Source organism: Haemaphysalis longicornis, unplaced genomic scaffold (genome assembly GCF_048455015.1).
Source record: "Haemaphysalis longicornis isolate Haplotype H1 unplaced genomic scaffold, Haemaphysalis longicornis Haplotype H1 scaffold_27, whole genome shotgun sequence".
Classification (NCBI taxonomy): Eukaryota; Metazoa; Arthropoda; class Arachnida; order Ixodida; family Ixodidae; genus Haemaphysalis; species Haemaphysalis longicornis.
The window spans coordinates 666569-693304 of NW_027526325.1; the positions used below are offsets into that span (position 1 = coordinate 666569).

A 26736-nucleotide genomic window follows, 5' to 3' on the forward strand; every position below is an offset into this window, starting at 1 on the left:
TGGCTATCGCCTTCATTTTGGCTAATTCAACTGTTATGAAATGGTGATCTGTACAGTGAGCACAAGGACTTCATTGAATTATCGGGCCACATTTTGTCACACTGCGAAAAGTTACGCTTGTGTTCCACTTTTTGGGAAGTGTGTTCATTGCTTAGAAAAGGAAAAGTTCACACATGAATTGATAGGCGTACTTAAAATTGAATGTTTAATAATGTGTGCATTAGAGACCCTTCAGTTGCACTCCCAAAAAAAGAAATCGTGTATCAAAACCTTGCTATGTAGCAGGGAAGGGGCGAAATGACGTGTTGGTTTCGATGTGCTTTTAGCCTTTTCATTGGTTGTAATCGCATTGGTATGTTTATTCCTTAAATAAATAAACAATCAGTCACAGTTCAGTGCTTTGTCCTGCCTTTGTTCATATTGCTTTGTAAGACCCACTTTTCATTATGCAATACCAACTAGCTTACCAACCCATGTTCTTTGTGCACCACCAAAGCTTAACATTGGTGTTTCCGGGCATCAGCAGCAAGGCTTAAGTTAACTTGTCTTACACCTAGGGTAACTGCTAACAGCAGCTTGGGGGACACTATTAAAAATGGCATGATGAGAACACGTCTATCAAGAAACATTTTATTACACATCAATAAAACACCGCCCAACCAACAGTTCACAATGTAATTACCCATCAGTTAAATATTAGTGATAGTTTGCAGTAGGTCACAGGAGCACCGATGCAGTCTGCCGATTCTCTTTTGTTGTCACTTCTGCACTACTACTTGGAGCTAAACAGAGACAAGGAGCCTTGCTGGGGTAAAAAAAAAAATTACACCCATCTCCCCGAAGGGAACCATGAGTAGGATGCGAAGTGTCATGGGGGTTCCGTTTGCGTTTCCGTTATGTTTAATTGCGTCAGCGCACCCGTTGACGGGACTGTTGCTTCCATCCTACTTCATCTGAAGAAGCTCGGAGTCAAGCGAAGCAAGCGCAGCACTGAACGGGCGCTCTGCTAGTTCCCCTTTATATTCACAGCCGTAGGAGAGGAGACTACGAGAGAGAAGTTTGAAGTTTATTAGGAAGATTGCATATAATACAGTACATACATTGGTAAAGAATACAGAAAGAGGTCCCATAGTTTATCACTGTGGGGGGACCTCTTGTTAAAAAATACATAAAAAAACGGTAAAACAAGAGCAGTCAGAAGAGATAAGCAGAAATATAATGTAGATTTATACACAAACCAAATGGACACGGTATAACGGTATAATGAACAATTGCGATGATCGTTCATTACTGATTAGGCCAAAATATCAGAGCGGAGGTAAAAAAGAAAAAAGACGCTTCACTGGACATCAACAGTGTCGAAATATAGAACAAAACAGTTTAATTGTGACAAAACAGCCTAGGCTGATTTGTTCAGCCTTCATAAAGAAAACAGAGCATGAAAGCAGAATTATTGTAAAATAATATTACACAATAAATGCATTACGGGGATCAATCAGGCAACATGCTTTCACTGGGATGGATTAAAAAAAAAATTGCAACACAGAAATCGTCAGTGAACTGGAGACATACATTTTCCCGGAATATATACGCTTTCCTTGGATTTATAGGGTGAGAGTTAATGAAGGACTATGAAGGAAGAGCCGCGCATGCGCGCGAGAGAGCTGAAGCGAACGGAGGAGGAGCGCGCGCAGACGGTAGGAGAGGAGAGGAGAGTACGCAGCTGTTTGGAAAGGAGGAGAGGAGCGCATGCACAGATGGTGTGCGGACGGTCGCCACCGGTCAACAAGTGACATACCCCCGAGCATAAGACACTCCGCATCTAGAACACAGAAACACCATTTTTTCCCATTCCATTCGGTTTTTGTGTGTGGGTGCTTCCACTTGTAACCTTCCATTCTTTGTGTTACGATTGATACACATAGCCATGCCCTATTGTGCACAGTTAATCTAAAGCAAGGGTGTGAAACACCCGGGCCACATGTGGCCTGCAGACCTTTTGATTTTTTTTTTTGACCTTTTGATGTACTAAAGGATCACCATAAAACAAATATCAGTGCCTATATTTTAGTCATCCTGGAGATCAGTACTGATATGTTTCTCGAATGGTGACACCAAATTCCATACAGAAATGACCAAGCATATTTACAATGTGTGGGAAAGGACTTGTTTCGTTTGAACGGCAGCATTAGGTGACAATTTGTTACACCCCCCTCCCCCCTGCCTTTCTTGCATTGCAACCTTCCCACGTGGGACTGAACTTCTTGACTGTGGCTTGCTTGCTCACTGATGTGAGATGAGACCCCTCATGTCACTAACTAAGATGCACAATTTTTTTTGCACAAAACATTAACAACTCTTAAAAACTTGCATACTACGACGACAATCATCAATGTCAGCTTGGACAAAAAAGGGAAAGAAATACTGACATTGGGCAGCATTACAAACACCCTGTATTTTTTGTGAAGACACAGAACTAAGCTGAAGAATGTTTACTAGAGCAGCAGCAGCAGCATAAAATGGACAGTGGTGTAACAACTGACAAAAAATAACCTACCTAAACCATTGGAATCAAAATCACGAGCGTAACAGTTCAAAACTGGGCTTGATGTCTTCATCTAGACTCCCATTGCTTTAGGCTCGCAATGGGTGCTGCCATTCACTGCGTGGAATAGCATTTCACATTATGGAAAATTCGGAGGGCTTATTTTACACATTACGGCACATCAAAACTTTCATTGCCAAGAAATTAGGTAAATCGTCTGTCAACAGTCCAGGAAACAGCTTTTCATGTCTACAGGAGCAAAATCCTCATAATGTTCTGTTTGAACAGAAGAGTGCATTCATACAGATGACCAGGGCTAAAATCTTCATGACAGAACATAACTGCAAATCACACAATGAAAACCAAAACATCTGTGCATTTAGATACTACAGCGAAACAAAAAATTGCATCGATAAGTCGATCATCAGGAATTGCACTACCTGGTACAGTAGCCTGTGCATTGTGCTGTTATGCCCATCGCTGGGTAGTCCCTAAATCATACTTCCAATAAATACACATGGTTTGCGGCGATTTTAGATGCCCATCACACAACATTTTTTGCACACCCATTACACACCACACTAACCATGCGTTGCATCCTGGCTGTCTTAATGGTCATGTTCGCCTTCTAACCAGTGGCATTGGATGCCTGCTGCTCTTTTCACTGTTGCCCAGTATTGGCATTTCATTGCGGCCATTCCCATTCCATCCTCTTCTGTGTGGCTAAGGTGTTGTGCTGCTGGGCCCAAGGACATTGCAGGTTCGATTCCCAGCCACTTTTCTGACAGAGGCGAAAAGCAAAAACGCCCGTGTCTGCGAGATTTCGGCGCACGTTAAAGATCCCCCCCCTTCTTGCCCCAGGTGGCCAAAATTAATCCGGAGCCTTCCACTACGGCGTGCCTCACCCACCTATTTCCCACACAATAAGGGAAACTGCTAGACATTGTTGTCTCAGCCAAACTGATGCACACGGCTTGCTGGAAAATGCCTATTCGAATGGCACAACTGACTGGCTCAGATTTGCTAGAGCTGCGCAGACAGCTACAATTTTGTCTAGCTGGGTGAGCCTCTCGTTGTGCTTCACAGTCACAAGATCAATTGGAATAGTGCTTGACAGGATTCAGTATCGTCCTCTAAGTAGCCCAATCACCCGTTCTACATGAATGCAGACATTAGCCAATTTTCGAGTTTTTTGGACGTCCCAAGCCGATAACTGCGATTTCCCCCAAGTGAAAGCCGGCATTTCTAGCTTGGCTGAGTGGATGCCAACAGCATCACCTATTGTGAATCCTCTGTCAGCCAACACTGTCACCTGGTACAAGGTTATTTAAGATGCCGCAAGACTCGGTAAGGCGCTTGTCGCTGGTCCGACCACCCCAACCCTCGGAAATGAAAGTGACTGCACCTCGTGCTTTGCAGCGCAACGCCTTAGCCACTGAGACACCGCGGCGGGTTATATTTGCAGCATTGGTAAAACCATTTTGAAATACTGCAACTTGCCAAGGAATTTAGTCCTGTCAGTTTTACCTTGCAATCTGATTATACTCACATTTTTTGCAGCTTGTTTTTGCAGCTTTTTGCAGCTTTGCCTTGATGTTAGTTATTTCTCAGATATGTGGACCAATCACCGAGTGTGAGGAATCCCGCTGCACCACTCAGAGCCCTTGAAATGCATCTCAGTAAATGAGGATAAGCGGGCCTACCAGACCTTCGTTTGATGTTGCCGGGTGGTCGCTGCCGAGATTCTCTTATGTGTTGCATAAAGTGGTCTTCCTTTACGTGTGTTCTGTAAAAGTGAGGCAAGGCTGCTCACACTGCTGCTCATCACTGCTCACACTACTTCCGGTGCAAGTGGGATGCGTATGGTCAGTGGTAAGGGTGAGGCCTTCTTGTTGGGCATCAAGCCAAAGGTTTTCGCTTTTTAATGGTGTCATGCTTGCAATCCCCACTTAGTGTGATGTGCATTAAAATCACCGACAATGAGTAATGTGTCGAAATGGAAAATTTCAAGAGTTTTCTAAAAAAGCTTGGTCAATTTGGAGGTGTTGCGAGAAGGGCTCCATACGTTTAGGAGAAACGTGCCGGTCAGCCATGTTTTGCATTTAGTAATTAATTCGATGCAACAATACTCGCATCCCGGCCGGCAAATTTCACTTCTTTTCACAGACGCAGAAGTTTTGACGCCTCCGAACGCTCCAAGTTCTACACCGTGTTTGCCATTTGAAAAGACTTTCCACACTGATGAGTTCTACACTGTTTGTTGATTAGTACACACATACCCTGAAGTCACTGACCTAAGAACTGAAGCGCATGAAAAATTCCTTGCCAGCCTGACCCCTGACCCGACAGGCACAGTCAGCCCTGTGCGGCAGCAGCGGCTCACCATTGTTTGCATTGCTGGATGTAAACAAATCTTTCCTTTGCAGCTACGTCAGCTGACTCCTTAGCCATGATTGGCTATCCGGTTTTGCATTGCCGAGGCGCAACGAGGGGATTCAGTCCTAGAGCGATCTTGTCCTCCCTCGCAAAGCGAGAAAAAGCGATGCCTGGCTCATCACTTGCGACGTCACGCAATGTGCCAAGTCGCCAGTGGGAATGTGCCTTTAGACGATTGGTGAGCACTTTCGAACTGTCCGCTGACGGAGGCCAGACGCATGTGCAGTCGATTTTATGGGCCTATTCCCCTTCACGCAGCGTCCTCAAAGAACCGGTGATGCAAATGTTGAGACCGGTGATTTCAGCACCAATCTTATCCTCAAATCGCACTAACATGGCTTTGAATGTCGCACGAGAGTTTCCATGATCTGTTCTCCAAAATTTTGAAGCACACCTTCCGTAACGTACTAATCATCCGACCCCGAAGCAAGGGGGGTTTGCCAAGGCCAATTTTCTTGTCCCAGTGTTTTAACTGAGTAGAGCCAGATGGAGAATTGTCCACTGCATCTGCGGACCCAATTTCTGAGGACCCCAAGGTCGGTAACCTGCTGTGGCTGGAGTAAACGATGGCCTGAGATGCTGGTCTGACGTTTTGGAAGAGGCGGGGTTCACAGTGGTGTCGACTCCCTTAAGTTCAGTTACGGCTGCTTTTAGAATTTTTTTTCCAACGATAATGGACTCAAGCATGTGATGGATTTTGTTAATTTCTGAGCATGAATCGGAATGTCTGCCGTGAGTGTATTGACTCTGGGGGACCATGTGTCTCTGAGTGTGTTTGCCGTGGGAGATCGTAGCTGCCCAGCTCACCTTGTTGTTTAGGTTGATTCTGTTGGCATGGATATGGCCGCCAGTTCTCGATGGTTTTGGCCCTCAGTGCTAGACAGCCGACGACGCAACGCCCAGCGCACACAATCCCAGCTCCGGGTGGAGTTGTCCTTGGTCGCCGGTCCACAGCTCGCATTCCCTTGGCTTTGCTGCAACCAAGGAAAGGAGCCCAAATGGTCACTCTCCCCAGATGAGGCCCTAAAGAATTTTTTACTGCTCCTTTCTATTGTCCTCGTCCTTCACGAATAGTCACAATCTGCGCATAGAGTGTAAATCCCGAAGTGCTAGGACTTGATTTTAATGAAGCCTGTCGCGTGCTTAAAGGAGCCATGAAGAGAAAATGCAAGTTGGTTTTATTCGAAAGATTTCGTGTTTTATAGTGCCCCCAGCGCTTGTCCGGATACAAACGGTGCTTTATTCACTGAGAAATTAAACAATTTAGGTTAAAATTTTGATTTTCCCGCTCAATCGTGCGTTTTCGTGGTCCCAAGTGACATCACGGGAACCGACCGCTCTGCAGCCTAGAGTACCTTCATTCACGCATCCGCCGTACAGGGTAGAGACGCGTAACGCTGGCGCCGCCATGTTCGGTTGCTCGCTCGCCGCCGAAGCAAGTCATTGTGTCAAAACCGCGCTAAAATTATCGCCGCAACGCGGTTTACTGAAGAAGTTGGAATCATATTGTCTGTTTCGCGTTGCTAGGTCTCGTGGGAAACGAAAAGAATAACGCGTTGAGCCCGTTGGCCCAATTGCGGCGGCACGGGACCGTTCAAAGGTTGTCTCCACCCTGTAGCGGTGTTGGTTTGTTCCCGCGTTTCTTTACGTTCCGTAACCTAGATGGCGCCACCATACCGTGGCAAGCGTTTGGTTTGTTTTTGCCCGCATTTAAACCTGGCTTGTTTTTGTTCTGGGAGAAAATATTCGTTCCCTGAAACAGTGCTCGCTCGACAAATGGGGTCACGTAAGACACCGTTGCTTGCGTCAATCGGCCAGTGTCGTCTGAGACAACCCCAAGCCCCATAGTGCTGTGCAGCTAAACCAAAGCATGCTGTGCGCAGTACGAACAGCAGAACGCATCAGTACTTCTATGTTTACATGTGCTTTCGTAACTTCCACTGTTTGTCCCATCATTCCTATTGCTTTGTAAAGAATGTGCCCTAAATTTAAGCGCAAATCGCTCGTTCGTCTAGTTTGTAAGCTCTACCTAATTTGCGTCTGCTTCTGCCAGCCTCCGCCAATCGCAGAGCTTAGCCCATGTGACATCCACAGGTTCTGTTGCGGGAAATGAGCTGGTGGGTCGCATGACCATTCCCATTTTTCCTAATTATGTAGCTTATTTGAGCGAAGTTTACGTTAAAAGTGGTGTCAGTATGATTCTAACGAGACAATCTTTTGAATGAACCAAACTTGTGTTTTCTCTTCATGGCTCCTTTAAGCTCCCAATCAGAGGTCAAGAAAAAAACGTTCAATGCATTACTGATCGCTAATCACTAAAACGCTTCAACAAGGCCGAAGCCACATGTAGCCAAAGCAACAAGCACGAAATGAACATCGTACTGTTAAACTAGGCCGTACAGCCAGTGTCTTCTTGGCAGGAGGCAGTTATTCACGTGGCAGCATGTAATGCCTTTCAGCGGCTGCTTGCATCAATCTAGAGTTTTGCTCCCGTGAGTACACCCCATTGTTTTTCTCAACAGCTGCGTAGTTTAATTTGACCCAATGCAAGTGCAGTTATTAATACGCCTGCAGTGCACTGGCCTTGAATGCAGGATCACACATGTTTGGTGCATTGCTAGCGTGGTATGCTGCACGTATCAACTCGACTCAACAGTGTGTCACCTGACAACCTCCAAATGCACACCTGAAACACCTCCTTTAGTTCTTTCCAGGGTGCTCATTCTTCACAGTCCATAAACTGTTGGTACAGCCAGAAATACTTTTAGGGGCTGGGGGTGTATGGAGGTATGGGAGAATGGAAGGAGCCTTGCCAAAATGAATGCTAGCACTTGCTTATGTGCAGCATAGTAAAATGTTGGGGGGAGGGGGTTCAAAACCCCTCCGCGCTGTACCTGGAGAATCCTATCGGCCATCTGGGAGGCCATCACTGATGTGTTGCTGGGGCATTCTTGGCTCGTTTCTCTCTCACAAAGGTGAGCACATGGCGGAGTTATTTGTGCACTTGACAGCACCTGAGGATTCACAAGGATTGTCAGCTGCTGATAATGGCTGAGCTGTTGGGTTGACCTTTTTTCTGTGCAGCTTAGCAAAGGGGTCAGCCTCGCGTAGGATGTTTACTAGCACTGATGAGAGGCTGAAAGTTGGGACATAAAGAGTAGTCAGGCAGTGGATGTTCACACGTATTTAAAGAATTGGCCATCATATGGCTTATGTGAAGACTATGACATGCTTTTCATCACTATCAGAAGTGGGGTAGGTCCAGCCCCTTTAAGGGACCGTGGCACACCATCTTGCATTCGGGACAGACGCAAACACCCACACATCAAAACGTTCGACAAGTACTCCTGTAATGATGCCAGCATTTACGGAGGTGAAGGATAAAAAAATCTAAAATGAAGTTTGCCTTGGAGGTGCAGTGTCCCTTTGGCACTGCACATTTTTATACGTTTCAACACGAAAGTGCATAATCAACATAAAAAAAAAGTTGTACAACTGAAACTGGAAAGCAACACAGGCTGCATAAACTTTACCTTCTTAAGAGAAGCAAAAATAGGCCAGAAACATGCATACGCTATGCCAAGTTTTTTCTGCAGCCTTGTGTGCCTAGTGGTGGCTGGATGGCTTTTTGTTGACTTCGCCGGACTGGGGGAGTGGCTGTTGAGAGCCAGTGGTTGATCTCATGCTTCAGACCTGCAAGAGTGAGTAGTAACATGTGAACTTAAACATGCTGCGATGCACAGTTTTACAACAGTCAGATCACCAGTGACCACATAAAGTTGAAAACAGCTTGTGCTTGCTTTGTAGAAGGTTTGTACGAACACTTTGATTGACTATGAGGTTTAACACACTGACACTACACAGGCGATGGGGCACACCGTAGTGAGGGACTAAGGCTAATTTTGACCACTTGGGGCTGTTTTAACGTGTGCCAAAATCTCGAACATGGGCATTTCTGCTTTTCGCCTCCATTAGAGAAGCGGCAACTGTGGCCAGTTGCCGCTTTTCAAATATGAAGTCTGGACTAGAAGGTATGCAGGCAACGTTTAACAAATATACATATGTGCAGACGCAAGGATGGTGAGAACAGAGCCTGCAAGCATATGAATAGTCTGCTTGCCGGTTGGGAAGGTTGGTTGCTTAAAAAAAGAATGGTGCATAAAATAACCTGCTAGATACCATGTGTGCCCAAGGCAATGCTTAAAAATCAACTCGCCATTCCATGTAATAAATGCAGCTATGTAGTAAAACCACAGAGGGGGAGGGAGGAATAACCAGGTGTTTTAAGGTGCACAGTAAAAATAGCGCAGTTAAAAGGAACGAGCCAAAGATGGAACTAGCGTTACTCCGCTTTGTTCACTAATTAAAACGCCCAATTTTTTTTCATTCCTCAAATTAAGGTACTTCCTGTCTCGTCGGCTGACGAGTGACGATGAAAGCGACCACACCGACCGGTTGCTGGAACTCAAGTGCCTTTATTAAGCGAAGAGAAATAAACCCCCCCGGTCCCCGATGGCGCGGCGGCGCAGGCGTGGAACACGATAGCTCACGCGTCACACATCCGGCGGGTTTGATCCGCGGAGCTTTCAACCGTCACTGCTGGTGTTTCGTCTGTGCTTGAATAACTGTCAGACGCAAGGCCATCAGGCATGCCTGCACCGTTGAACGGCACCAAATGCCGACGGTTGCGCTGAATGATGCATGTCGGTGTTTCCACCACATATGAGCGTGGTCTTCTTGCTGGGCTGGGCACCTTTGCTGCGCATGACATATCCTGCACCCACACATCCTCCCCGTCAGCGAGTGGGTGGAGTTGGTGGGCGGCGTGAAGACGGTTGAAGTCTTGACTTTGTTTTGTTGGGTTAGCTTTATCCTTAGCTGCAACTTCGTCGTGTGGTGGCCACTCCGGTTGCAGGGTGTCTGGCATCTTCGGCACTGTCGTTTGCAGACGTCGGCCCATTAGGAGCTGCGACGGGCTGTATCCGCTCGCTCCTGGCGTGTCGCGGTACACCAGAAGCACCATGTGTGGGTCCTTGGATTTTGTGAAAAGATCCTTCATGGTCCGCACCATGTGTTCTGCCTCGCCGTTTGACTGTGGGTAGCCCGGGCTGCTCGTGATGTGATGAAATCCGTAGGTCTGCGCGAACTCGGCGAACACCCGTGACGAAAATTGCGGGCCGTTGTCGGACACGAACACATCAGGTATTCCATGTCGCGCGAACGTGCTCTTGACAGCCGCAATGACAGCTGTGGAGGTGGTCGACGACAAGCTGATTACTTCCGGAAAACGAGAGTAGTAGTCCACCACGATTATGTAGTGAGTTCCATCAAGTTCAAACAAGTCGGCGCCTACACGCTGCCATGGCCGATTTGGAGTCCGTGTTGCGATTAGTGGCTCCGAACGCTGAACTCTCGTCTGAGCGCATTTCTCACACGATGTTACGAGCTGCTCAATTTCGCTGTTAAGGGTAGGCCACCATACTGCGTCCCTTGCCCTTGCCTTGCACCGTCCAATGCCCTGGTGGCCTTCGTGGATTTGCTGAAGTACCTCACGGCGCATCAGGCTTGGAATAATGATGCGGCGATCTTTGAGCAAGAAGCCATCGCACACTGTGATGTTGCCTCTTTCCTTCCAGTACTCCCTTAGATGAACTGGAACCTTTGAGACGTTTTCTGGCCATCCTTTCTCACAGAAGCGGAGTAGCCCAGAACAGATGCCGTCTTCCACTTGGTGCTTGCGTAAGGCATCCATGCGGGAGGACATGAGGTTGGCAGCTGCTGTAACGACTTCCCCGATGAATAACTCGATGGAGTCTGTCTGCCATTGACTTCGCTCAGGATCGTGTCCCTGAATAGGAGCCCTTGACAGCGTGTCTGCCGTGGCAATCAGCTTGCCAGGGACGTAGAGAACAGTGAACTGATAGCGCATAAGACGGATTCGCAAGCGCTGGATTCTGGGCGGAATCATGCCGAGTTCTGCTGATCCCAGGAGCGTGACTAAAGCACGATGATCCGTTTCGACTTGAAATGCGATGCCCCTCAGAAACTGGTCGAACCTCTTGACAGCCCACGTCACAGCCAAAGCTTCTTTTTCTGTTTGACTGTAGCGGCTTTCAGTGTCCGTTAGGGATCGTGAGGCGTAAGCAACCGCTCGTCGTTCTCCCGATGGTTGATCTTGAAGCAATACAGCTCCAAGACCGTATGAGCTTGCGTCAGCTGACACAACCGTGGGGTACGATGGGTCATATTTAGCCATGCAGACCTCTGAACTGAGCAAGCTTTTGAGCTTGTCGAAAGCAGCTTGCTGGCACGGTCCCCAAAGCCATGAGTTTCTCTTTTGAAGCAATGCCCTGATCGGTGCTGTGATGTTGGAAAGATGAGGAATGAAGCGGCCCACATGGTTCACCATTCCCAGCAGTCTTCGGACACCGCTGGCATCCGATGGGGTTGGTAGCTTGGCCAAGGCCTCGACCTTTTCTGGATCGGGACTGATTCCTTGTGCGCTAACCACGACTACAAGAAACTTGACTTGGTTTGCAGAGAACGTGCATTTCTTGCGGTTCAGCTTGATTCCCGCTTCTTCCAAGCGCTATAACACCTGCTTGAGACGTTGGTCATGCTCTTGCTGCGGTGCTCCAAAGACAAGAATGTCGTCAATCATGCTCACAACTCCTTCGAGGCCTTCCAGAATTCTGCTCATCTGGCGCTCAAAATATTCTGGCGCTGAGCAGATTCCAAAAGGTGGCCTTTGGAAACAGAATCTTCCCATTGGTGTTATGAACGTAGTGAGTTCTTGACTTTCTTCTGAAAGCTTCACCTGGTGAAAGCTAGCGGTAGCATCGAGCTTAGAGAATACCTTTGCTGATCCGAGGCGTCCCAGGATGTTCTCGACTGAGGGTAGTATGTGACGCTCCCGAAGCACGACTTCGTTGAGTCGGGTGAGGTCAATGCATATTCGGTAGCCTCCTCCTGCTTTTGGAACAGCCACCATACCGGAACACCATGGTGTGGGACGGTCCACCCGTTGGATGACTCCCTGGGATTCGAGCTTGGTGAGCTCCTCTCGAACTGGTTTGTGAAGCGGAATCGGTACTCTTCTCGGCACGCTGAGTGAGAACGGTTTGGCGCCTGGTTGGAGACGTATCACGTCTTTGTCTTGCAGCTCGCCCAAGCCATCGAAGAGACTGTCCTTCAAAGTGACGGTAGAATCCGTTACACTGTCCACGAACCGTATAACTCCGAGAGCCTGTATCGCAGGGAATCTAAGAAGCGGCGGGTCTTGCGAAGGCACAACATACACTGTTTGCACTGTAGACCTGCCTTTCCAGTTCAGTTTCGCTTGGAATGTTCCGAGAACGGTGAGGGAGTAATTTCCTGGGCCCGTAAGCTCACCTTCTGGCTTTTGCAGCTGTTTCGGTATGCCTGAGAACGAGTCCGGTACCACTGTCACCTCCGCACCCGAGTCGACCTTGAAGTTAGCGTAGTCCGTTGACGGCCACTTTTACGAACTTGGCTCTGGTGATGGCTGCTGCGGAGTGCAGTGTGAGAGCTCCCATGTTCTTCTTGCTTTTCTTTTCGCAGACTGCTTCGAAGTGTCCAATCCGATTACACCCTTTGCACTTGGCTTGCCTAGCTGGGCAATCTGCTCGAGGATGCGTTGGTCAACCGCAGTATTTGCAGCTCGTGGTAGCGTCGCTTGTGTTGGACTTCGTAACACGCTTGCCGGAGCTCCCTTGAGAATTCGAGCCATGTCGCGGCTTTTGGAAGCACTTTTGAACTTTGGCCTCGGCCACAACGTGAGCAGGATTCGGCTCTTTTTGGAACACTGCTGCACAGGTTTTCACGGCATCTTCGTTGATGCGAGCCTGTAGTCTTGCTTCTTCAAGGGTAAGCTTTTGTGTTCGGCACAGTTTGTCCACAAGGTTAGAGTCCCGGAGACCCACGACGAACCTGTCTCGAACGAGTCGTTCTTCCACTTCCGCTGAGGCGTAGTTGCACTTTTTGACAAGTGTACGCAGCGCAGTGTAGAACTCGTCTACGGTCTCGCCTTCGCCCTGGGTTCGACGGTGGAAGCGGACACTTTCGTAGACCTCGTTGACCGGGTGGATGAAGTGATCGGTGAACTTCTTCTAGCGAGCTCCAGTCTTCGCTGGACAATGCTAGAGTGTCGAGAACGCGGCAGGCGTCTTGGGAGCCCATGTCGTAAAGAAGCGTTCTGACCCGTACTTCTCCCGGCGCTTGGTAGAGCCCAGATGCATAGCAATAGTCGCCGAACTGGTAGACCCATTCTTTCCAAGAGCTTGGGTTCCCAAAATCGAATTTCGGTGGCGGTTGAAGCCCGGTGCCGCTGAACTGGATAGAAGGATCTCCATCCGCCATAGCGTGTTTTGCAGGCTACGCACCTTAGACTGATTGCTATTAATAATTGATCGATGTGTCGCTAACTTTATCCCACTTCTGACACCATGTCTCGTCGGCTGACGAGCGACGATGAAAGCGACCACACCGACCGGTTGCTGGAACTCAAGTGCCTTATTAAGCGAAGAGAAATAAACCCCCCCGGTCCCCGATGGCGCGGCGGCGCAGGCGTGGAACACGATAGCTCACGCGTCACACATCCGGCGGGTCCGGTAACGCGAACCGCCGCCCGAGCGAGCGTGAGAAACGCACCTTCAGCGCGCCGTGAAATGCGCGTCCACTACACTTCCGAAATCTGGGTCCTAGTAATTTTTCTGCGTCAAGACTTGGGCATTGAATCTACACGGCACCAGCGGAACGGGTTGGTCACTGCAACAGCAGATTTTCTCTGGAATTGGAGTCTGAAGAAAATCTCAGTGATGTCAGTGATTGTCAGTGTCAGTGATTGCCGCGATTTAAATAAAAAACAAGAGCGCGCCTGTTTTTATCCCTCGTACGAACAACCGACAAGGCATCCAGCGTGCGACCGCGACTGGTGACTGCGAAGCTGATGGTGGCGCATTGCTGCCTGCCTAAGTTTTCGTTCCAATTTATTTGAAAACACGTTGGCACACGGTGGCGTGCACGAGTAGGTAGAGCGATAAAAACGTTAGAGTCCACGTATGCGTGCGACTGCGTCGCGATAAGTCACGCGTATGCTCGCGGAAAAGCGATCGCCCGAAGGCATATGCAGAAAATGTTGCCGTACGGAAGCCAAACTCGAGGGATTTGTTCAAAGGGCGCTTGCGATCCGTCAGCGCTCGGGTTACAGCACGGCTCGGGAAGCGGCCTCGCATTCGCTACCATCGCTAACTCGGCGTACACGTGAAACAGCTCTCCAAAGAAATTATTCGGTTTTTGTAATCAACCATGTATTAGAGGGAACTTACCAGACAAAGTCGTGGATACGGTGCGGGTGCACTTGCGTCGGCATCCACGGCGGCAGCCAACAGCAGTGTCGGACTTTTGCGCGCCGTTCCGGCCGTTCGCTGCCGCGGTTTCATCCTCCGGTGATGCGAAGTTATCGATGGCAGGTAGAGCGCCACCACGTAATGTGAATGCGATTAATAATATATCTCTTGACGCCACTACCGATAATTGGGTTGAAACGCGGCAGACGACAAACGGGACACCGGTGTTTTTTTTTTTTTTCTCGAGATGTGGGCGCACAGCGCATGCGCTAGCACAGTGGCCACAGACATGGCGGCTTTCAGTGTGGCCAAGCGAAGAAAATCGCCCGCTAAACTTTTGAATGAATACCGTCTATAGCGAATGTTTTTCGTCGAGCGCAAAGCTACGTCAGACCACTCTAGCGAAGCACCGAATAATAACCGAAGATGGAGCCGGACCTACCCGACAGTCACCGTACCGCGTCTCTTCACACGAACGGGAAGCCATCCGGAGTCAAGTCGACGACATGCTCAGCGACGACATTATACAGCCATCGAAAAGCCCCTGGGCTGCGCCCGTCGTACTCGTAAAGAAAAAAGACGGCACGTTAAGGTTTTGTGTTGACTACCGGCGACTGAACAAAATCACGAAAAAGGACGTGTACCCCCTCCCCGGAATCGACGACGCCCTCGACCACCTCTGCCACGCGAAGTACGCGAAAAAAAGGACCTAAATCCCATGTCCCAAACAGCACAGCCTATGGGCATCCCTGGGACTTCCGCACTGGGAGAGTCCTAAAAATGTCCAATGGTTGTGATTGGGATGTATGCGGAAGCGCGTGCGTGCTTTCATGTTGATTCGGTCAGTTCAATGTTTTATTTTTGTGTATAGAAGAATAAAACGCATAGGCCCGCATAATTCGCGTGAAGGAGGTACAGCAAATGCCTCGCGCGTCGACCTATAAAATAAAGCACACCCGTAGGTAGCGCGTGATTGTTACAGGAAGTGCTTCAGAGAATGGCTAATACACTGATTAAACCAACTGAAAACGCTGCTTTTCAGCACGGCAACTTTCTCAGGGAGGAAAGAACCATCCCGCTCAGATAGCCTGCTGCTTGGTTCTGGGTCTGCCTTGTTGCCATTTTATTTCGTATCTATGTAAAATATTTAAAACTATAAGTTAAAACTAAAATTGCTATTTTATTTTAATTATATCTCAATGCATTTTGAAAGCTTGATTGTTATTGTACACGATTAGAGACGTCTGCGTACTTTTTACACAACTGTGATTCAGCCATCGCAGTTTTATAAACATGGCCGCCCGAGGATGGAAATGTTGCGCGGTGCTGCTGGAACGTCATTTCACAAGGTAACTATTGCAAGTCGTTTACATGTACTACTCAGTGTCTAAACCCTTCCAATACCTTTCTTGTGTTTCATGCATTTCTTTCTCTGTGGTCCAAAGTGGGTTCTCAGTGCGGAAACGGTCGAAAGGCTTCTCCCGGGGTGGCGGGAAAAGTTGCAACGTTTGCTGCACTGTTTCGCGTCGCTCAACTTGTTTTCTACCTCTAGCTGTTGATTATTTTACATTACTTTATAATACAACTAGTGTAGAAGGGGCGTCACTGCAACAGATAAAAAAAAGGCCGCAGTTGCCGGAAAGCCAAGCAAGGACAACTCTAGACAAAGAGACATTGTCGGGCCTCAATAGACCCTTTGCAAAAAGGCGGACAACACTGAGAACTCAGCAGTGGTAACACTGGTGGGGAACACGACGACGCCGTTAGAAAGGAAGCAGGTCGTAGCAACGCCGCTGCGGTTGCAAGTTTTCGCCCACGGCTTCACGAGTCTGTTGCCCCATCGAGTCATATTTCTCTCCTAAAGTGGTGTTTTGCGCTACCTTTCGAAGATTAACGCTGGTCAAGTCGCTTCCGCTTATCTACCACGCTGCACAATGGCTCGTCTGGGGCGAGTCGAGACGTGCCCTTCTTTTCTCCTATTTCTCCTGTGTTTGTTCCTTCCTCTGAGTTCCTCTCAAAGTCGACTGCCTCTGCTCGCTGCTGACGCACGCGTGCGACCTATCGCTCCCGCATTAGCACCGCATTCACCGACGGAAAAATTAAGCGCCGCAAGTACAGAGGAGGTGAATCGCAAACATGACCTCTAGCAGAGACATCAAAATCAGTTTCATTGTGCATGCTTTGGTTCTTTTCGCGAATAGTTTTGAAAGTTTGAACATACGCAAAGTGAGCGCTCAGCAGAGACGGACCCTTCACGGCCCGTTCATAGCGGCCAGGCGCCGCTAGCTACCACGGGCAAGGGCGCATCGATTAAACACAATTAAAACTCGACAACCAAACAAGGAGGCAGCGCTAAGGCTATTCTCTATTAGCAACAAATCCTACCTTTGCTTGCTGCTGTTTGTCAACACTGACGATGGCGTAACGTAGGACTCCACGCTGACGTATGATCGCTCGTACTCGTAGGACCTTTCAGTGGTCGACCTCGAAGAATAAAAATCCTGAATATGCCGCTCTTCTATCGAAGGAAGGGTGGCAAAAGTTATTTTCCCATCCTGCAGTGGGAAACACCACTTCGCGGGACGCGTATGCAACGACGTGGACGGTGGACGGTAGCTACCCCATAGAAACTCTGTGCACGCAGCGTTTTCGCTTGCTTTCTAATGGCGGCGCAGCGGGTGCACACTGTTGCCAGAGTGGCTTGCTGCTTTTCCGCCAACGATTTGGCCATTTTGCAAAGGGTCTATAGTGTCACTAACTAAAATTTTTAGCGTAGCTTAGTTCTTGGTTATAGCCCTCAATCATCAGTCCCGCGCTACCCGGTACGAAATCACTCATTTCTCGCATGTATTTAGATGAAACTCAGTCTCGGGGTTTGTCAACACGTGCGACAGTCCAGTGACAGTCCTCGGTACTGACTACGTTTTTTTTTTTCAAGAATGGTTCAGCAGCATAGCGCAGGCATTATGCGTTATAATTTACGCGTTTAACATTTTTCACTGTGTAGCACGTCAGTGTGTGATGTGCTCAATTTACTCATCTCGCGTGATCGCCTGCCCTTGTATGTGCTAACGACTGTGCTGCAGTCTAAATGTAGCTTGCTGCTGCAACTTTGCGGCCATTTGTGGGTGGGCATGTTGTCGACTACACAACCTCCACAGCAAAAAGAATTCCGGCAAACTATGCAACAAATGGCAACGCGATCTGGGCCGCTTTGACGACTGTTTTAAAGAAGTGGGCACTTTGTGGGAGTAGTTGTGCATCCTGTTAAAATGGCTGCGAAGACTGACTTCACAGTGCGGTTACTGTTAAAAAGCCTTAACAATTTTTCATGAGCAGTAAAAACATTTTACTCATTTTGTTTGAAATCTGTCTCAAATTGCGCCATATGCTCTGAATGTAAGTATTGCAGTCAGTCTTTAACTGCCAAGGAGCTTTACTTCTTTTTTTGCCAGTTTCCTGTAGTCTCTTGTCGGCAAGAAGAGACTCAGAGGTGCAGTTAGCAGTTTTTACAGGCAGCTTTAAACCTGGTGGGCATTACCGGAAAACTGCGACTCTTGTGTCTAGTATCATCCTTGTTATTGTGTTATTGTTACTCTGTTATATCCCATTGTGCTTTGCACCATTGGATCCAGGGAAGACTAATGTTATGGCGCGTTTGACAAATATTTGATGGTAAATGGCTGCAGTAGCTTGCGTGTGTGTGATGTGTAGTGCCAACAAGCGTGATTGTTTGCGCTCGTGTCTGTGTCTTCTTCTCTCGCTGTCCTCGTTTTAAGCGCTGTTTCACAGTTTAATTGTAAGAGCCAGTTCAAAATGTATTGACTGAAAATTATTTAGGAAAACTGTTTAATTTCCATCTGAAGTAGGTGAAATGTTTGAGAAGTCACGGAATGTAAAGGTCATGTCGGTGAAACAGAAAAAGTGATCGTTCACAAATCCAAATAGCAAAATGTCCATCACACATCAAATTTCTGCGCAAAACAACCCGTATGCTCCTCAAGGTTTCACGTGGCAGCGGGCTGCCGGAGTGCTGTGAGAGGTCTGGCCGCGAGGGTTATTTTGACTGTAGTACAATCACGAGAGCATGTATCAGGAGGGGCATTGTTAGAGATCAGCGAAGCTCAGCTTGTACTCTTAAGCATGCCATTTTACCCATGTGTGAAACCACCGCATTAATATTGTGTTGTTGCTGTGCCTGCTACATATTCTTAACATTATGTGAAGTAAAGCCTCGCTAAGCGCGCCTTGTTGATGTGTACACTTCGGTAATGCTCGAGTTGTGTTTCCTTACTGGCAGTGTTCAAACTAGCCGTGTCTGCACTGTTCATTGAATTCATTACAAGTTGTTTTTAAAATTATGTGGTGTTTCCTCACTAGCAGTGTTCAAGCTGGCCTGAGTCAGCACTGTCCTTCAAATTCATTACAAATTTTCTAAATTATGTGCACGCAGCTTCATGAACCATGAAAAGCCTCCCCGGCCACATGGAACTCCAAAGAACAGGAAGACAGCAACACGGTTCTGACGTGCTGCGGAAAGAGCTGCGGCACACTAGAAAACCCTTGGAGCTGGAAGGCAGTTACTGCCGATGAATGATATGAAAGTCGTTTAATTTCATTTTCTTGATTGCTCATGTATGTTTTCGTGGCAGTAATCTAAACTATGTTTACTTTTTGTGGTAAGCTACTACATGGTAAAAAAAATTACGGAGTTCCGGGCTTCATCCCAGAATAAGGTGAATGGCACCCGTACTCCCTCAGGGTGTGGTTGTCCATTTGGACGTTTGTATGGTCTCTCCTGTGCGTCAGCTAGCACCACATACATGGCTAATGTACCATTACAAAGTGCAGCCTGTCTAGTTTTGAGTGATATCAATATTATTTATCTTATTGCAGGAGAGAGAAATCCAAATTTCAAACTCGAGACATCTTTATTTTGCTTCACTTGCCTCTGTATTTTCGAAGAGTTATAGAAAACAATTCAACAGAACTGGAATAGTTTGCTGTGCATTCAAAATACATACCAATTAGTGGCTGCATAATGGAATTAAATTGGTTTCAAAATTTCTTCATATTTCTGCTAAAAAAGTCTAAAAACGGGAATTCTCTACCTGATAATTACATGACTCAGTGCAGAGCAGCGATAGTTTTTGTACACGTTGGCTGTAGACTGATTTTTTTGCCTTCAAAGTTTGGCTGCATTTATTTGAAATTTTTAATTGCCAAGGTTAAAATATCACAATATGCATCCATACACAGTCCCACATCTTCAACGCTAATTCATAAGTATGCATGCACGTATATTTCCACATTTAGACCTCACTACGTAAAATGGTAACAAAATGCTGCCAAATTTTAAAGGTAGGAAAATGTGCGTACAGCCAACACGTGCAAACTTATTCTTCTGCTCTAAGCCCTGTAATGTTACGTGTTCATCAATTTTCTTGTTAGCTTTTATTTGCCTTTTAGCAGACAGGTGAAAACCTATTTGGCTGAGAACAATTTGCTGTCACCATGTGGGTAATTGGCATGTCTTCTAAGCACGCAGCAAATGTCCTCCCTTTACGTTGAATAGTTTCACATTATTCTTTTTGTGAAGGTACACGTAGGTACACGTGATCCAAAATTTGGTTTTACAAGTTTAAAATGAGGTTTTTTTCATTTGCAGTAGATTGTAAAAACAGTCTTTTATATCAATCAGGACTAGATCAGCTGGCCTTTCCAATGATTTCTGTGTGTGTGGTGCAAAGCGATGCCTCACGGTAGCCCCATATTGTTCAAAAGTGGTCGCACACCCTGAGGGAGTGTGACTGCCACATTAAAGGGGCCATGTAGACAAAATACCAGTTTGTTGTATTAGAAAAATTTGGGGTTTTGTAGTGCCCTCAGCGCATGTCCGGCAGCAAATGATGTTTTATTCGCCAAGAAATTAATCAATTCAAGTTAAAATTTTGATTCTCCCACCAAATCGTGTGTTTACTTACTTGTGCAATGACATCACAAGGAAGGGTCTTCAAGTGAAATCCAAGTGCGCTTCCCGTCTGCAGCGGACTGCGGAGCCTTGATTACCGTCAATCCTAGGTGTCGCCACCATACTGCTCCGCACCACTCTTCACCTTTGCTTTGTTTTTGACTGTGTTTGCACCTGGCTTGGTTTTATTACGGTAGGTACTAATTGTTTCGCAATACATGGGGTACGTCGACAATTAAAGTCACGTAAGACAATGTCGCTTACACCGATCGGCCACTGTTGTCTGAGACAATCACAAAGTGCCGCCCTGCTGTGCTGCTATAACAAGCATAGTGCGCGCAGTACCAACAACAGTATGCGCTGGTTCTTCTTTCGTAACTTCCATTGTTTCACTTCCCCATTCTTACTGCTATGCATTACACTTAGGTGAAAATTGCTCATTCTGCAAGCTTATAAGCCCTACCTAACTTGCATTTGCTTTTGCTGGCCTCAGCCAATCGCACGGCTGTACGTATGGTGTCATATGTTCTAATGCGGGAAGTGAGCTAGTGAGTCGCATGGCAATTCCCTTTTTTTCCTAATTGTGTAGCTTATTTGAGCGAAGTTTACATTTAAAGGAGCCATGAAGACAAAATGCAAGTTTGGTTCCTTCAAAAGATTGCCTCGTTAGAATCATGCAGACATCACTTATAACGCACACTTCGCTCAAATAAGCTATATATAACTAGGAAAAAAGGGAATGTCCTTGCGACCAACTAGCTCATTTCCCGCAACAGAACCTATGATGTCATACCAGCCAGCTCTGCGATTGGCAAAGGCCGGCAAAAGCAAACTCAAATTAGGCAGTGCTTATAATCTTGCCGAACGAGCTATTTGAGCTTAAGTTTAGGGCACATTCTTCTTATATCAGTAAGAATGGAGGGACAAACAGTGGAAGTTACGAAAGCACACGCAAACATAGAAGTACCGATGCGCACTGCTGTCGGTACTGCGCGCAGTATGCTTGGTTTAGATGCACAGCACTGCAGGGCTTTGGCGTTGTCTCAGACAATACTGGCCGATTGACGCAAGCGACGGTGTCTTGCGTGACCATATTTATAGAGCGAGCACCAGGTTTCTCGAAACGATAATTTTCTCCATGAACAAAAACAAGCCAGGTTTAAATACGGTCACAAACAAACCAAAAACAGAAAATGCTTGCCGTGGTGTGGTGGCGCCTACAAGGTCGACTAACACTAAACAAGTCTCGCTCCACACCAAGTTTAGCTGAAAGACCTGTTCTTATGACATCCCTGCAAACGTTATTCAAACACACGTTTTGGCTCGAGAATCGAAATTTTAGCTTAAATTGAATTATTTCTCAGTGAATAAAGCATCGTTTGCTTTTGGACAAGCGCAGGGGGCACTATAGAACACGAAATCTTTCGAATAAAACAAACTTGTATTTTGTCTTCATGACCCCTTTAAAGTCGCGTCAGTATGATTTTATCGAGGCAACCTTTCCAATGAACCAAACTTGTGTTTCGTCTGCATGGCCCTTTTAATGGTTTTCAGTAACTTTCTGTGCACTAATGTGCTTTTCCTGTGTCGTGAAACGTTTCACCGTTTGGTATTTCAGAAATTACAGCACTTTCAGACGTCATTCTTTGTTCCATAAATTGCTTAGAAATTAGGCTGCCCGTATTGTGTAAATTAATTATTCAGGTGCATGGCGCATTTCTGATGCAAAAGAGAAGAGAAGATTCTTATCTTTCTGTACATAACTTGTGCTACCTTTAGAAATTTTTCATGTGAAATTTCACTTCTGCTTCAGCTAGTCGAATTTATTGTCAGAAACTGAAGCAAAGTCATGCATTAAGATATAAAGAACTTTTATTTGTTGTATTAGAAGTGTACGGTGTACCTTTAAGACTTAAGTGCTGCTTGATTTTGCCACTGATCTCGGTTACGTACGAAATTCATCCAATAAAAATTACGCCCATCTTCCCGCGAGGGAACCCTGGTGTGATGCGACGCATCGGGCGGTTCAATTGTCGTTTCCATTGGGTTGATTCTCTCAATCGGGTGAAACGTGTTGTGAACGCGTATAATGCATTCCATTCACATGCGGGTGTTCTCATACGCGGGAAGATGGGCGTAATTTTACTTTTCATGAAGGGACCGTCGCTTCCATCACGTCTTCATCGGAACAATCAAGTCAAGCACGCAGTCGTCAAGCAAAGTGACGCGAAGTCGAACGAGAGCGAGCACTGACTGAACCGCCGCAGCGCGCTACCCGCTTTATAGGGACCGGGCGGCCGTTGTATGGCACCACCGTCGCTTCAGCGAACAGCGCCGCCCGTGGCAAACCGCTCGTCAGTGGAATGCCGGTGGCGGTCAGCGTATACCGTAACTGTGCATGGCTTTCTGTCGTTTTTCTGCGGTGCGGCTTGCAAAGCGTACGTAACCCCACGTGCATTTTTCAGATCGGTAAATCTTGAGCGTGGATGTGACGTTTGCGAAACATGCCATGTGTGTGATTTACGCCCATACTCAGTATTTACAAATAGCAGACGACGCTCAATGCGCCAAGCTGGAAGTCAAGCTGCAAGTGAAAGTTCGCTGCTTCATGCAATTTTTGATGCCTGCATGCAGTTTCGCGTATCGAGGAGTATACTGCAGCTAAATTCTCCCACAAAGCCGGTGTGTGCAATCAATCTAGGAATGCTGCGGCGCTGGCCTTGGGGAGTTGATGACGAGACGGCGTCGACGTCGCGCACAAGCGAAAGACAAAGTTGGGGGGTGTCTTCTAAGATTTACCTCAAAACAAAAATTGTGATGGACGACGCTTTTGTAACTTCATTACCTACGGCTGAAACGTGTTTAATTTCACAGAAATGCTCTTACTACAGTCATCGGGAATCGTTGATAGAATAAATACCGCATGATAGTAAAACGTTATTGCTTGTCGTGGAGAAGCATTGCTTTACAAGAATTGCAATGGTTGCTGGCTAGTTGGTAAATGGTTTTTCAAAAACCAATTCCTGCGTGGCTGAAGGACGCAAGACAGGAGGGTGCCCGGAACCTGTACTCAGCTTCACAACTGAATGCTGCGGTCGGTTTACAAGCTGCCACCTACACTTGAAAAATCATGCACACCTTCGTCTAACGATGATGAGGGTTTATCGCAAAGCTCTATCGTATGGGTTTCCTTGGGTACCTTCCGGATTTAAACTTTGACAAGTTGAGCGTTGAATTTGACAAGCACGCAGTTTGGTCTTTTGATCACAGCGTCTTTGACTTTGACCATTACCCATTCGATTTCGCAGGAAGAAAGCTTTACGTTCAACCATCATAATTATTAGACGGAGGGCTAGATGATTTTGCTGTTTAATTTTGAACTTCCATGCCCCCCTCTCCAAATCTAAACTTTGTCCAGCGTGTCGGAAATGTGTCTGTGCTGGAGGACTCGGGCTGATGCACCCATATTTGAGGCAACTAATCGTGCGTTTTTGGTGTCTTCACCAGGCATTACACGATTTTTTACGTACTCTGTAAAGAATACTTAAGCATTAAAACACCGGCTGACGTTAACGCTGCCACATTTTTTAACTATCGGTGCCAGCCTTTATTTTACGCAGGTGGTAAAACGGGAAGGAGAGGAGGGATGGTGGATGGTTTGTAGCTTGGGCTGTTGAGTTGGTGAATAACTTTGGCTCTTGATAAAATGACCACCACAAATGTGGGATTTCCACTTCGGCTTTCAGGCTCCCATGCTGTCACAATGTCGCTCACCAAAACCGAAGGTACAAAGCTCACGGTTACAGAAAGTGTAAACTACCTTACCATTTCTACGGCTACACGGTAATCCATCTCGTATGCAGGTGCCTTTCTATTTAAAGCACACGTATCGAGGTATCCCAGCACTAAGGCTGGCGTGGAAACCGTAGTCACAGAAACCAGTGAAGATAATTTAAAGTGGTAGAAATGAATAATAATACAGCTAATAGTTTTATTCCTACTCAGATCGCGCGAAGCCAGGCGCAGAGCGCTGCAAAAAGCGCTCGTATCAATGTATCCCATTCCCAACCTTACAAGCATCCAATAAATTTGCGTAGCCGTTAGTGCATTCAAGAAGAAAATAATACTACTAATAGTTTTATTCGTACTCAGAACGGGTGCAGTCAAGCGCAGATCGCTGCAAAAAGCGCTCATGCCATTGCAGCCGATACCCAACTTAAGAAGCATCCGACAAGTTTACGTAGTCATTACTGCATCTAAGAACCCAACACATTTGTCTAGACTTTGTTTCACAACCCATATACGTTCACAACACCACCAAAACATTAAAAGCACCGAAGCAAACGTGACAAAAACAACGGGAGGCTGTGTAGTCCAATGCACGGGCTCATTCCACTGACGAGGGGAGCGCCTCGTGGTGGCGCCACCCGTCCAGCTACCCGGTCCCTATATTCACAGCGCTTGAAGAAGATGAGACAGCGGAAGAGAGTCACGCATGCGCGCACTTGCGCGGCAGGAGCGGAGCGAAGTGCGCGCACGCAGCTGTTGTTTATGATAGTGAGACGGAGTGAGAGTTGCGCACAGCTGTCGGAGAGAAGAGCGGAGGAGAGTCGCGCATGCGCAGGTGGCGTGCGGACGCCGCCGACGCCGACGCAGGATGGACATGCCTCAGATCAAGAGATGCGTCGCATCTAAAATTGTTTTGCAAGGTTTTTCAGAGTTTTAATTGTGTACCTGAGTGGAAGAAAAGCTCCATTGGAATGGAATGTTGAGCTATAACCACAAGCATTAATCAAACGTGTCATGAAAAGGACCTACGAGCACCTTTTTTGAACATCCCAAAAATTTCCTTTCTTTGTTCTACATGGGATGTTAGACCTCCCAGCAAAGTCCTAGTCTGGGACATCCCAGAGAGGAATCCCCATGTTTCCGAACGCTCCGGCTGCCTTCGCCCGGGATGCCGATCATCTACAAACAGCTTCGGAAAAAAGGCGGGCGGCGGCGCCACCGTTGCTGGAAAGTGCGAATATCATTGCTCGCCTGGAAAACCCGAGACACTTTCCTTGGAACAGCTGTGGACCTGCCCAAACGACCCGAGAGCGCGGCACAAAGCCTCGTCCGGCTGGTCGTTCGGGTAGTGCAACACCCTGATCACCTTTGCCTGCGACCCGCGATAGTCAAACCGAACAATCTGCTCACGAACGGTCACGACATGGTTGTTCAGGAAACGTTCGACTGCTTTTGCTTGCTTTTGAAAAAGATTTCAAACCTGCCCGCTCCAAAATACTGCACGCCCGAAAGCTCCTGCCTCGAGAACATCTGAACAAGGGTCTTCGTCGGCTCCACATTCGTCACCACTTTCGGGAGGCGAGCGTAGAAGGTGAAAGGCCGAAGCCACGCATCCTGAGCTGCCATGGCGCACGCGAAGGCACAGAGATATCACTCCTACCTAAAACACGCGCCTGGCGAGCAACAGAACCCTCACGACTCACCCGAAATGCTGTGGCGTGGTGTATCCGAGCTGGAAAGAAAAGGGTGAACACACAACACTGCAAACACAGGACAAAACGACCGCGGAGCCCGCCTCACATCCCGACGCCCTTGCCGCGACCAGACATGACGGGTGGGAAACGAGCGAGTGCTTCCGAGCAGACAACCGGCCGCACGCACGGGAGACGGACGGATCGTCGGGAAGATGTACTGCATACCTTGAGATTTTTGCGCGTTCCTGCAGAACCATGATTTCGTTCCGACGGGCGATAAGCAATTTTGGCGCCAAAAAAAAGGGCACCTACGAGCAGCACGTCGTGCACCCATCCGCCGCAAGCACCGGAGCCGAATGAATGAAGGCTCGGCCGGTCCGCCGCAGCGCGGTGGCACCGTCGTAAGGCCAGGGACCTTTCTGGGGACCTTTTTTGGGTCCCTAGGCACCCTGGGTCGCCTAGGGAGACGGGTCGCCTTCTTGAGCGTTGATTTCTGTTAACCAATCTGCGTTTCCAGCCGTTCCTTCCCTTACACCCTACTCTAGTCAGCACTAAAGGAAGTAGGCGTTTAGCTTCCAAGCACTCTCACATGCAGTCCAAGGAGAAATGCATAAAACTGTCGTGTTTTGCCTTTAACGTTCTTCATTCATACCGTAAGGCTAGTACAAAACTAGGGAAACATAAGAGCCATTACATAGTTAAACCACGTCTCATTCACATTTTCAAAAAAGGGAACTCTGCCCCCCCCCCTTTCTTCTGTCTAGACAGAGGGCATGGGGGCGGGGTGCTCGTGTGGAATCTTTTTTTTTTTCGGCGGGGGGGGGGGGGGGTGTAGAAATCCCTGGAGCCTCGCACTTCCCACCTGGCGGATGCACTATAAGGCAGGCTCCGTGAGGAAAACAAAAAAACATTCCGGCAAAGCCACAAGTAATC

The 26736-nt window shown here is 47.5% G+C and overlaps 1 long non-coding RNA gene across 1 annotated transcript; it reads right to left on the minus strand.

Annotated features, from left to right (window-relative positions):
- Nucleotides 1–616: 616 nt before the first annotated feature.
- LOC144172917 (uncharacterized) lies at nucleotides 617–14582 on the minus strand. The gene is made up of 3 exons (XR_013323131.1): nucleotides 14329–14582; nucleotides 8555–8674; nucleotides 617–5955 (listed from the first exon to the last, which is right to left on the minus strand). It is a non-coding gene; the product is annotated as an uncharacterized LOC144172917 (long non-coding RNA).
- Nucleotides 14583–26736: the final 12154 nt, after the last annotated feature.